The following is a 12720-nucleotide window of genomic DNA, read 5'->3' as shown; positions in this document are numbered from 1 at the left end:
TAGTTCAAAAAAGTAACTTTTCCAAGCTCTGATTGGAAGGACAGGGAAGGATGCATTGGAGGTGGTGTCATTCTATGCGTGAAAAAGGGCACTGAATCCAGTAAGCTAGAAACCATCAAAGAGGTAGACTCCTCCACAGAATCATTGTGTGTATGAGTGTGTGTGTGTGTGTGGGGTGATACCAGGCCCCAATAGTAATTTAGTACTGGGAACATTCTAGGATCCCCCTGACCAAAATGCTGAGGGAGATCTTGAGATAAAAAATGAAATTAGCCAAACTGGGAAATGTAGTAATGGGTGACTTCTTCTACCTTGTTGTAGACTGGCTATATATGTGTTCCAGTCAAAATTTCTAAATGCCCAAAATAACTGTGCCCTAGAACAGTTGGTCATGGACCTGAGCAGAGGGGTGGCGACCATGGACTTAATTTTAAGTGGTGCACAGGACCTTGTATAAGATGTAAGGGTTGTCAAATTGAGTGGGAGCAGTGACCATAGTGCTATTAAACATACTCATTGGCCTTTACACTGATAGACAAATGGTCAAGGAATAACAAATTACTTTGAACAAATTCAAATCTCCAGGGCCCTACAAACTGCATCCTAGAATATTGAAGGCACTGGCTGAACAACTCTCAGAACCGCTGTCTTTTATCTTTGCAAAATCATGGAAGAAGGGTGATGTGCCGGATGACTGGAGGAGGGAGAATGTTGTCCCTGTCTTTAAAAAGGGCAAAAAGAAGGAACCTGGAAACTACAGACCACTCAGTCTGACATCAATCCCTGGGAAAATTCTGAAGCAGATTATAAAGCAATCCGTCTGTAAGCACCTTGAAAACAATGCACTGATTTCTAGAAGCCAACATGTATTTGTCAGGAACAAATCCTGCCAGACTAATCTTATCTCATTTTTTGATCAGGTAACCTTAGTGATAGACTATGGGAATGATGTGGACATAATATATCTCAACTTCAGGAAAGCTTTTGATAGGGTGCCCCATGATATTGTGGTCTGATTAGCAAGCTAACTAAATGTAGGTTGGATGGAACAACTGTCAGGTGGATCCACAGTTGGCTACAGAATCTTATTCAAAGAGTGCTTATCAATTGCTCTTTCTCAACTTGAAAGGTTGCCGCACAGATCTCTTCTCGATCGTCCCAAAGTGCAGGACATGGAATAATGGGCTCAAGTTGCAGGAAGCCAGATTTTGACTGAACATCAGGAAAACCTTTATAACTGTTACACCAGTACAATAATGGATCCAATAGCTGAATGTTGGAAGATTCAGGACAGATAAAAGAAAGTACTTCTTAATATAGTGCATAGTTAAACTGTGGAATTTGCTCCCTCAAGAGGCAGTGATTGCCACCAACTTGAATGGCTTTAAAAGAGGCTTAGACACATTCTTGGAGGATAAGCCTATCAATGGCTAGCAGCCATGATGGCTGAGCTCTGCCTCCATGGCCAAAGGCACTATGCTTCTGAATACCAGTTGCTGGAAACTGCAGGAGGGAAAAGTGCTCTTTGCACTCAGGTCCTGCTTGTGGGCTTCCCAGGGGCATCTGGTTGGCCACTGTGTGAACAGGATGCTGGACTGGATTGGGCACTGACCTGATTCAGGACGCTCTTCTTCTTTTTTTTTCAATTAATTTTTATTCAAATTTTCAAAACCAACACAATACAAAAAGAAAAAACACAAATCAATAACCAACACAATAAAAAAAGAAAAGAAATATAAAAAATATTGACTTCCGATTTGTCATAGTTCAGCTATAAATCTATAATATATAACAAGCCTGTCTCTTAATAGATTATAAAAACACCTTCCTCCAGCGGCTATCTTAATTGGTTTTAAATCTCATCAACATCATATCATTTTATTCTTCTACAAAAAGTCAAAGAGAAGTTTCCAATCCCTGAGATATATGTCCATCAATTTTTTTTTCTAGGTAAACATGTCAATTAATCCAACTCATCAAGACTACTAAGTCCTGTAATTACAGATCACTCTTCTTCCTTTATCCGTATTGGTTCCATCTTCCATCTTTACGCACCCAATAATCTTGCTGTCATAGTCATATAATAAGAGTCTGATAGGAATTTCCTTTATCACAGATATTTTCTTGCCATCAATTCCAAACGTATCACTGAAGTATTGTTGCAAAGCCACATCTCTGTTCCTCTTTTTTACATGATACCCTAGCACATCTCTTGAAGATTTTTCCATTGACACAAAACAGGGATTAATTCTGTTAACTTTCTCCATTTCAAGTTCCATCAAGTCCTTCCAGTCCAGGAATTTTTTTGAACCGATAATATCTTTATCTCCAGTCTCTTCAATTCCTTCAGGGACAGTGCTGAGTTCCAAAGCGTAATATTTATCTCCAGGATCCATCACAGCCAGGAAATCCAAATCTTTTTCCATGTCCACATTTAATCCAATCTCCATAGTTTGAACCTTGCCTTTAATTTCTCTTTCATCCTTTTTTGGTTTTCCAGATCTATCTTTAATCTCCTTTCTCATAGAATCCTGAATTTCTTTCAGCTCCTGTCTCATTTCGTCAAATTCAATTCTCAACGCTTGACTATTATTTCTTAGTTCTTGTTTTATTGACTTAATCCCATCCATTATTTTCTGAAACATGTCTAAAGATAAAGTCCCTTCTTGTACATCCATGATCTTCTTAATTGTCATTCTTAAAGCCAAAGGAACAAAACTCTTTCAATTTTCAATGTCCCAAGCAAAGAGCAGTTTATTTCTTTATCCAGTTACAAAGGAGTTAATCTTTCAAACAAACTGGCGTCACACTCTAGACAGCCCTTATCTCTTGTATGCCCAGAAGTGCAAAAACAGCTTTAGTTCACAGCGTCCAAATGAGTAGTAACAGAAAGAATGTGCAGATTCGTCCAAAAAAAAAAAAAAAAAAGAAGTAGAACAGGAAAAATAGTCCCAGACTTTTATTACCCAAAAGTCTTATAAATCAAAAAGATTTTTCTTTTCTCTTCCAATCAGAAACCCCTCATCCGTTGTAATCTTTAAAATGCTATTTTCCATTTCAGCTTTTTGCAATAAAAAAAAGATAGGCTATTTTTATTTTCTTCCCCCTTAATTCCGTAAGTAAAAAAAAGGAAAGTTTTGGCTCACCCAGGTTTTCTTAATTGCTGATCCTCTGACAAATCTCTTTAGCTGTATAGATAAGAAAATAATGAGCGTAGACAGGAGGATGTTTGCCTGTTAGTCCGTTTTCTTTAAAAAAGAAACGGGTCACTTATTCAGCTGAGCTAAGATATAAATCCTCGCTCCGTCTGTGCAGCTGGAAGACCTTCTTTCACAGACAATTCTGACGAATTCCAGTCTCCAACAATCACAACAAAGCTGTGTGGAAAATCTCACGTTTCTTCCTTATCCGGAAGAAATTATCCCCAGTCAAAAAAGACCCTTCTGACTGGTTAAAGCTGAAAAAGTTTCATCCAAGACAGGAGCCCATCTCGGAGGCTGCACAGGCGGAGGGATCCTCCTGGGAAGTCGATTCAGGACGCTCTTCTGATGGTCTTGGGTTCTTATGATGAAAGGGATTGTATGTATTAGCCCCACAATTTAAAACTCATTCATGATTAGACTATTTACTAGGACACAAAAATGTGTGGGACAAAATTGGGGGCAAACAAAATTGTGATGTCAGACCATGCTATTGTTTCTATGGAGCTATATACAGTTGCCTCTCAAAATGGATCTTGAGTGTGGCGCTTTCCAACTTGGCTACTGGCCCATAATGAAATGTGTGATACCCTAAAGGAATTCATAAAGTCATATTTCACTATTAAAGACTCCTTGGAAATGGAGAGGGGTAATATGGGGTGCAACAAAGGCTGTTATATGAGGCCAATGTATAAAACAGCTAACCATCTTACACAGTCATTGTAGTGCAGAGTGAGTTGCATTATTGACAGAGATAAAGATTATAAACATGAAGACATATAGGCCTCTCACTGACAAGAGGTCTGAACTGCAGTCACTGTCCTGCCCAGAGTCTGAAAGTCGAGACAGGGGCAAGACTGGAATTAATTCTTGTTTTATTACAGTAACGGTTACATCGAAAGCAATGCACTGCATAGACTTCTCTATGCTGACTCACTACTGTCCCTAACTAGACTACCTAAGCATGCTGTGCTGCGTGTGGAGTAAGTTGACTCAGCACCCCAATCAGGTGAGCGCCACCTTAAATAGGAAAGGTCTTTGCCCGTAATCTCTGACTCCTTTGAAGTTCCACCTTCTGACCGATCTGCTTCTCACAGCGACTCGTGCGGGGCGAGGGGGGTGAGCCTCCACCTGCTCATCTGACAGTGCAGGCTCGCTAGGTGCCGGCTTGACTTCAGGAGGCCGGAAACCCATGGGTGAGGAAGCGTTTGAAGGACCAGGCAGGGAGTCCTGGGGGGGGGAGTTGGCACGTGCGTGAGGTCATCCCCCATGGCTCTGTTGGGGCGCTTGTAGGTAGAGCGAGCTCTGAGTTGGTGGGAGGACTGTCTGCGGGAACTGGCAGGCTGTTGACTTCACCCCCTCCCTCAATGCCCTCGAAAACCTCATCCACCTCTGGCTCCTCTCCCTGATCTATCTGGGGAAGCTGGGGCTCGACCGACTCCTCTCCCTGCTCCTCCTGGGGGAGTTGGGGCTCAACAGTCACTAGATGTGGACAGTGCATGGGGCTATGGCATATGTTCATAGCAAGTATTATGAGTTTGAAAATAAGCGTTCAGTAGGATTCCTGGCTCTGAACTAAAATTTTCCATTAACCCTATTAAAGAAAAGCTCACCTTTGTGTCCGCATCTGACTTTGATGGGTTGGGCAGGGCAGCTCCTGCTCATGGGCCACCATGCATTCCAGGAAGGTGGACAGGCACCTGCTGGTAGAGGACTGGGAGACATGGTGGGCACCCAGCCCACATCCCATGGGAAGCCTACAGTTGCCAGGTAGCACAGGCCAAGGATAACCTTCTGGAGCGTGAGGATGTTAGTGTTGGCATGGCAGAGAGCATGCAGGTGGGAGCATTAAGCACAGTTCCTTGATGATCTTTCTGTCCAGCTGGAAGAACTGGCAGCATTGCAGATCAGTCAGGGTGAGGTCCTGGAGGCAAGCAAGGAATTTATGATGCCTCTGCCTCCTGCAACACACCCTTGGCTCCAGGCACAGGGCTGCGGAGGAAGTGGTGGCAGGTGCAGGTTTATTTATTTATTTGATTTATATTAAAACAAAAAAGGGACTGCGAAGAGCTCCAGAAAGACCTCTCCAAACTGAGTGAATGGGCGGGAAAATGGCAAATGCAATTCAATATGAACAAATGTATTATGCATATTGGAGCAAAAAATCTTAATTTCACATGTACGCTCATGGGGTGTGAACTGGCGGTGACCGACCAGGAGAGAGACCTCGGGGTTGTAGTGGACAGCACGATGAAAATGTTGACCCAGTGTGCGGCAGCTGTGAAAAAGGCAAATTCCATGCTAGGGATAATTAGGAAAGGTATTGAAAATAAAACAGCCGAGATCATAATGCTGTTGTATAAATCTATGGTGCGGCCACATTTGGAATACTGTGTACAGTTCTGGTCGCCTCATCTCAAAAAGGATATTATAGAGTTGGAAAAGGTTCAGAAGAGGGCAACCAGAATGATCAAGGGGATGGAGCGACTCCCTTACGAGGAAAGGTTGCAGCATTTGGGGCTTTTTAGTTTAGAGAAAAGGCGGGTCAGAGGAGACATGATAGAAGTGTATAAAATTATGCATGGCACTGAGAAAGTGCATAGAGAAAAGTTTTTCTCCCTCTCTCATAATACTAGAACTCGTGGACATTCAAAGAAGCTGAATGTTGGAAGATTCAAGACAGACAAAAGGAAGTACTTCTTTACTCAGTGCATAGTTAAACTATGGAATTTGCTCCCACAAGATGCAGTAATGGCCACCAGCTTGGATGGCTTTAAAAGAAGATTAGACAAATTCATGGAGGACAGGGCTATCAATGGCTACTAGCCATGATGGCTGTGCTCTGCCACCCTAGTCAGAGGCAGCATGCTTCTGAAAGCCAGTTGCCGGAAGCCTCAGGAGGGGAGAGTGTTCTTGCACTCGGGTCCTGCTTGCGGGCTTCCCCCAGGCACCTGGTTGGCCACTGTGAGAACAGGATGCTGGACTAGATGGGCCACTGGCCTGATCCAGCAGGCTCTTCTTATGTTCTTATGGCAACAGGGAATTATGTTCCTGGCACACCCTTGTTGCTATCGGCTTGGCTTTGTGGCCTTGGGAGCAGCAAAGCCTCTGCTTCCCTCTGGTCCTTCCTGTGGGATGAAATTAAACATGGAGCATCAGGGGAGGCAAGGTTGGGGATGGACACTGTGGGGTGGGCAAACAGTGGATGTATGGCACCCGGCACGGTTCCAGCATGCCATGTCTGATGCTGGGGAAGGGTCTCCTGGCTGCAGCACCCATTGGATGAGGCATTAGCCCAATTGGCATGTGGAGGAGAAAGCACTGCTGTACCAACTGGTGGCAGCCAATGCTCAACAGCGCTCTGCACCTGGGGTGGAGACCCTGCCAAGGAGTACAGGCGCAACTAGTTCATCTCCACCACAGCCAAGATCAATGCCCTTGGCAATGCAGCCCGCGCTCTGCAGCCTTGCCGTAACTCCTGAAAGAACTTGTTAGCTACCATCCGCCCACGTGCAAGGGAGCTTGTGCAAGGCAGCATGCCCATCTAGGAGGCCATGGCCCAGGCCCTTGCCCCTGGTGAGGAGGTCCTTGGCCTGATCCCATTGATTGAAGCTGCCTGTGGAAATGGCAAAGATTCCCTGGCAGATGGATCCTGGCACAGGGCTGCAGCCAGGAGGGCAACTGGTGGGGGTGGGGCTTGTTGCCTGGGTGGCTGGGCAACTGCATGGTTCTCAGCCGGCCGAACCATTTGTGCCCCCTTCTTCTTACAGGCCCCTCCATCCTACCTGTCCCCTGGGTGAGATGTGATGACAGGCAGCCACCACAGCTGGAGCAGACACCACTAGCAAAGCACAAGGAAGCCCCTGCCCATGCCAGTGCAGTGACAGCTGCCCCCGAGGAGTTCCCAGAGCGCCTCCTTGGAGTTCCCAGAGCACCCCTCCCACTGCAGCACCTACCGAAGCCATGGGAACTCCAGCAGCAGCTCCTGAGGTCCTGCACTCACTGCTGGTGGCCTCTGCATAGGCCTGCCCCCGCAGTTTGAGTTGAACCCAGGCAGTGAGTGACACATGGCAGCAGATACCCGGGGAGTCCTTGGGCCTGGTGGTGGCAGTGGTGGGTGGCCTGGGCCGTATTTCTGCAACACATGTTCCTGGCCTGTTGTGGCTGGCGTGATGATGCTTGTTCCCCACTGCCCCTGTCCCCTGTCCCCACTCCATGCGGCTCCCTGGTTTTGCACAGCTCACCAAAGGTGGCAATGTTGATGTGGCAGCTGCCTCAGGATGAGCTAATGTAGGCCCTCCATCTTGCTATGACGTCTGCACCCATTGTCCCTGAGCCGGGAGGGGCAAACATGCCTTCTGGGGCACCCTTGGCAGCAGATCCTTAGTCCCCCATGCTGCACCCGTACTTGGAGGTTTCTGCCCCAGCAACTCCCTTGTCATGGGCAGCACTGGCACAGCTGATGGATGACCTACTCGAGATGGCTCTGCTCCCCATGGAGGCCAGCCTCACAGCCAAGCCCCCTCCTCCCTGCAGGCCAGTCCACCCGGCTCACCCTCACAGAACCACCTCCCCACCCTCACCTCCCTCCCTTCTCGAGCCATGCAGCTTCCTCTCCCAGCGGCACCATGAAAGGTTCTTCATATCGGACCCAGCCCTGTGGGGGGCCCAGAGGACAGTGGTCCTGGTGGTGGCCCCCTTGATGGCAGTGGTGGTGACAGCAGCAACACTGAGGATGGGAAAGGCCATTCTGATGGCCATGATGGGCACCTTGGCCCAAGCAACAGGGATGGGGAGCCTCCCACTGGCCCCTCTCCCCATCCCACTCCCAGGGAGACTGGGAGTGTTGGGGTGCAGGAGGACAGGGAGGGGAGCAGGACATTGATGTCGGCAATGATGGTGTCATAGAATCATAGGAGAATAGATTTGGAAGGCACCTCTAAGGCCATTGAGTCCAACCCTCTGCTCAGCGCAGGAATCCAAATTACAGTGTACCAATAGGTGGCTGTCCAGCTGCCTCTTGAAGGCCTCCAGTGTCGGAGAGCCCACCACCTCCCCAGGTCATTGGCTCCATTGTCATACTGCTCTAACAGTTAGGAAGTTTTTCCTGATGTTCAGCCAAAATCTGGCTTCCTGCAAAATCTGCCGGTGGGGATGAGGGTGGGCTTGGTGATGGGGAGCCTGGCCCAGATGAAGGGAAGGGGATCTATCCATGTGCCAGGGACCTTTGCCCTGTGCAGCCCCTTCCTCAGATGGTAGGTGCTCACGTGGAGGCTGGGTGCCTCTCAGGACACCACTGCCTTGGTCCATGCAGTGCATACCATCCATGATGGCACCACAGAGGTAGCAACACAGGTGTGGGTAATGGTGACGTGCATGCGGGGTGACGAGGGAGTGGGGGATGGCAGTGTCCTCCAGTGCAGTGTCCCAGAGATGGGGAGGAACACAGCCAAGTTATTGCAATGACCCCCGTCCTCCGTGCCCTGCTGCAGGTGGTGTGAGGTGATGGAGCTGACCATCCCACAACCACAAATGAGGGGTGGTCACATGGGATGGGTGGATTGGGGGAGGGGCAAAGGAGGTGGTGGAACTGTGGGTGACCATTCCTGGAGCCATCCCTGCCTCAGATGCCCATGAGTATCTATTCTGGTGTCTTTGGGGTGGCCATCCTGTACTGATTGTCTGTCTAGTTGCCATCTGTGCTGGGGCTTGGACGGTGTGTACCTTGTGTCTCTCTCTCAATAAACTGTCTTTCCAGAGCTCTCACTGTGTGAGGTGTGTTCTCTGGGGTTGGGGGTGCCTGCATGTGTGCTGGGGTGATCTCTGGACACATTCTGTGGGTGTGATGGGGATGAAGATGTCAGTGGTCTCCACATGTGTTGGTTTACCTGACCATGCTGTCTCACTGCCTGTGATGCATGTGTGTGGTTGACTGAGCAGCTGGTGGGTATGCATGGGGACGGTATGCTGTGGCTTTCTGCTGGGCTGTGAGGGTGGCTATTGCTATGGATGCTACACGTGTGCGCTGCCTCCATGAGATGTGTGTGTTTGCATTCCATTGCTGGAGCTCCCAGGTTGCTTCCTGCAGGCTGGGGGGGGGGCTTCTTAATGTTTGTTCTCAGCACCTGTAGGCTGCCTGGGAACTCTCTCCTGCTCTCCCCACGGGTGGCTGCTGCTCCCATGGCAACGGCAGCTGCACTGGGAATCTGTTCCCCTGCTGCTTTCCAAGTGCACCCTCTGCCCACCTCCTCGTGATGTGTCCCATCACATTTTTTAGGGCTTACTCCCTAGTGGGGATATTTGGGATAGCACCCATCTCCTTTTGGGTCCCTGTGCCCAGCTGTGCTGGCTGAGCTGCCATTCCTCTGTCCAGGGGCTCCCACATGGCCATTGGATGTGCACAGCTTGCCCTCGGCTGCTCTTCCGCCCGCACCGTTTATGCTGCCATCCCCCATCTTGGATTGCTTTGCCAGTCTCTGCAGAGGAACAAATGGGGGTGTGGTTTTCATCTGCCCAGTTAGGATTCTAATTGGTTGTAGAAAGACCAAAAGGGAAAGGAAATGTGCTGCCTTCAACATTGTCATAGCTGCACACACTGAATAGTCTCTATGGCGAGTTTTTTGGCAGCTGTTTTTGAGAAATGTAGATAAATAATGCACCTTGCTTAAAAATTAGCTTCAAATATCTATACAAATTGTAGAGTGAAGAAAATCAAGGTACTATTGACTGCTGGGCTGATCACATTCGTTTTCCGTTTTGTGGCTGTCATGACAGTCTGGTTGGCAGCAGAGGGAGAGGCTCTGTTGAGCTTGTAGCCCCACTTTAGTCCAAAACTCACAAACTGAATGCAGATATGGATTGCCAGGAGTCCATAGCTGACTACTTGAATTGTGAAATAGCAGTTCTATGCTGCATTGGCAGAAACTGGATTCAAGTCCATTTGGAATTTCAAAGCATTTCTCAGGATGGCAAAGAGCTTAATCAGCCTCAGAGCAGAAGGTCTTTTGGATGAATCTCATTACAGTTATGATTGTTTCTTGGATCCACACATAATTGTAGTATTTGTTTTTTAAAAAATCTCTTAAAAGTGGATTGCATGTATTTTTCATATTATGCAAGCATTTTCATGTAACTTGGGCAAACACTGTGGGGAATGCACCAGAGATTGGCCAGCCAGGCCCTGAGTCAGCCTTTGGTTTGCTAGATGATTTGGTGTAGCATGAGGGTGGGAAAGGACCAAGTGGGTCAGGAACAGCCCTGGAGTCTCTTGTGTGATGCTTTCAGCTGGGGAAGCCCCCTTCCATGTTAGAAACCTCCCCCCATTTAACCTAGAAGATGCCCCCCCAATAGAGCACCAGCAGGTTTCTGTAACACAGTTTGTTGTGTTGCTGCAGGTATTGGCTAGGTTGTAAGTGTGATGTCCCCTGCCACCTATCCCTGCCTTCTTGAAGCAGATGAGGGGGATGTCTGCCTCTGTACACATGTACAGAGGCAATTAATCAGCTCCCGACCTTTATGTGCAATATTTACATTCACAGCCTGGACACACCACAGTATCCCACCCCTATCTCTGGGTCAACCTGAATACCCAAACCCACTGTGATTATATTTATTGCTAGGTTACACTTGAGGCAAACCTTTCCTTCAAGGGATACTCCTGTGCTGTAATGCTGCCACTAGTTCTAAATGAAACACCTTTATAGTATTTGCCAAGATTGAGAGTCAGATTCAGTACCACTTGTTTATTCACCACCTCCCCGACTGATATTTATTTCTGGTGCACTGTAAATTAAATCTCTGCTCTTCCTAGACCAACCTCCACCCTCTACCCCAATTCCTACTCTTAACTGTCTATCCAAACCCCAGAATAAAACCAACTGAATCCCTAAACTGACAAAACCTCCCCAACACTCACTCATTCCCTCCTCCCAACCAAAGAATCCATCACCCAATCAGAAATTCATGCCAAATATACACTCCCTAACATTCCAATTTACCCCTCCCTTCCTTACTTACCAAATAAGGACATATATTAACAAATAAACATCAGCAGACCCTGAACCCTCCCAGCATCTCCTTGTGCGATGCTTTCAGCTGGGGGAGTCCCCTCCAATTGTGAGAAACTTTCACTCCCTGTTTAACTTAGGATATGCCCCTCCTAGATAGAGCACCAGCAGGTCTCTGTAACACAACTTCTTGTTTTGCTGCAGGTATTGGCCAGGCTGTAAGCAACACAACATCAGCTGTTTGGTGTGCAGGAAATATTTCTCTCTAAGCAAGTTCACCTGGGGAGCAGAGTAGATCCAGTTTTCCCAGACCCAGGAAATCCATACCAGAAGATGCCTGGCTTTTGATGGCATTCCTCTCTGAAAGGTCCTTTCTTTTCCCCCCAACTGAGATGTTGTTTATACATTTTCTCATCACCATTCAGCACCAGCTTCATACAACTTCCCTTGTGGGGAAAAACTGGTGGTCCCACTGGGCCCTGACTAAGGATGGAAGAATCTGTCGGCTTTGGTTCTCTTATATTCTCATTTTTTCCAATCTTAAATTTGGTTCTACACATTTCTAAAGCAATTTGTGGATTTTTAAAAAAAGAAATCCTCATGAAAATTCTTCAGCATTTTAGTATAAATTTCTCCTAATAAACACGTTTTTGTCTGTACTTTGAGTAATGTACACATGTTTGCAAGCAATTTCTCCTAATAATATGCATTTTTGTTATTATTTTCAAGAAATTATTTATTTTTATGCCTGCATATCCCTAATATAGGCATTTTGTAAACATTGCTTGGTTGGAGAACTGCATTGCAAAATTCTGATAAGTGCGAATTTTGAAGGATGGCTATGGTTAGGTTCTTATATTGCAAAATTGATAAATTCACTTTTAAAAGCAAACTGAATGAAATTTCTCACCCATCCCTAGCCCTGACACTTCACTTGGCTGGTGCCTGAGCCTTTGGAATATCAAGTCATGGAGAACGCTGCTCACCCCATATGGTACTGCTGGCTAGAGACTGGCCAACTGCTTTTTCCTTCAAATTACACCAATATTACGTGCAAGCCCTGGACCGCTGCCTGGACTCAGTTGTGGGCTGGATGAGGGCCAATAAACTGACTCTGAGTCGTAGCAAGATGGAGGTGCTGTGGGTTGGGGGTTCCCAAGTTTGGATAATTGGTCAGTTACCTGCTTTGGATGGGGTCATACTCCCTCTGAAAGATCAGGCCTGTAGTCTGAGGGTGGTCCTGGATCCATCTTTGTCTCTAGAGGCCCAGGTGACCTCAGTGGCTAGGAGTGCCTTTTACAAGCTTCAGCTGGTAAGACGGCTGCGGCCATTTATGGGCAGCATAGCCTGTCCACTGTTGTCCATGCACTGTAATCTCTAGGCTGGATTACTGTAATGTGCTCTATGTGGGGCTACCCTTGAGGTTGGTCCGGAAGCTGCAGCTGGTGCAAAATGTGGCAGTGAGACTGCTCACTGGGGCAGGGTATTGCCAACATGTCACCTCACTGCTGAAA

Source organism: Rhineura floridana, chromosome 14 (assembly GCF_030035675.1).
Source record: "Rhineura floridana isolate rRhiFlo1 chromosome 14, rRhiFlo1.hap2, whole genome shotgun sequence".
NCBI classification, from domain to species: Eukaryota; Metazoa; Chordata; class Lepidosauria; order Squamata; family Rhineuridae; genus Rhineura; species Rhineura floridana.
The sequence above is the reverse complement of the archived record's forward strand: the minus strand, read 5'-3'. Positions refer to the sequence as shown.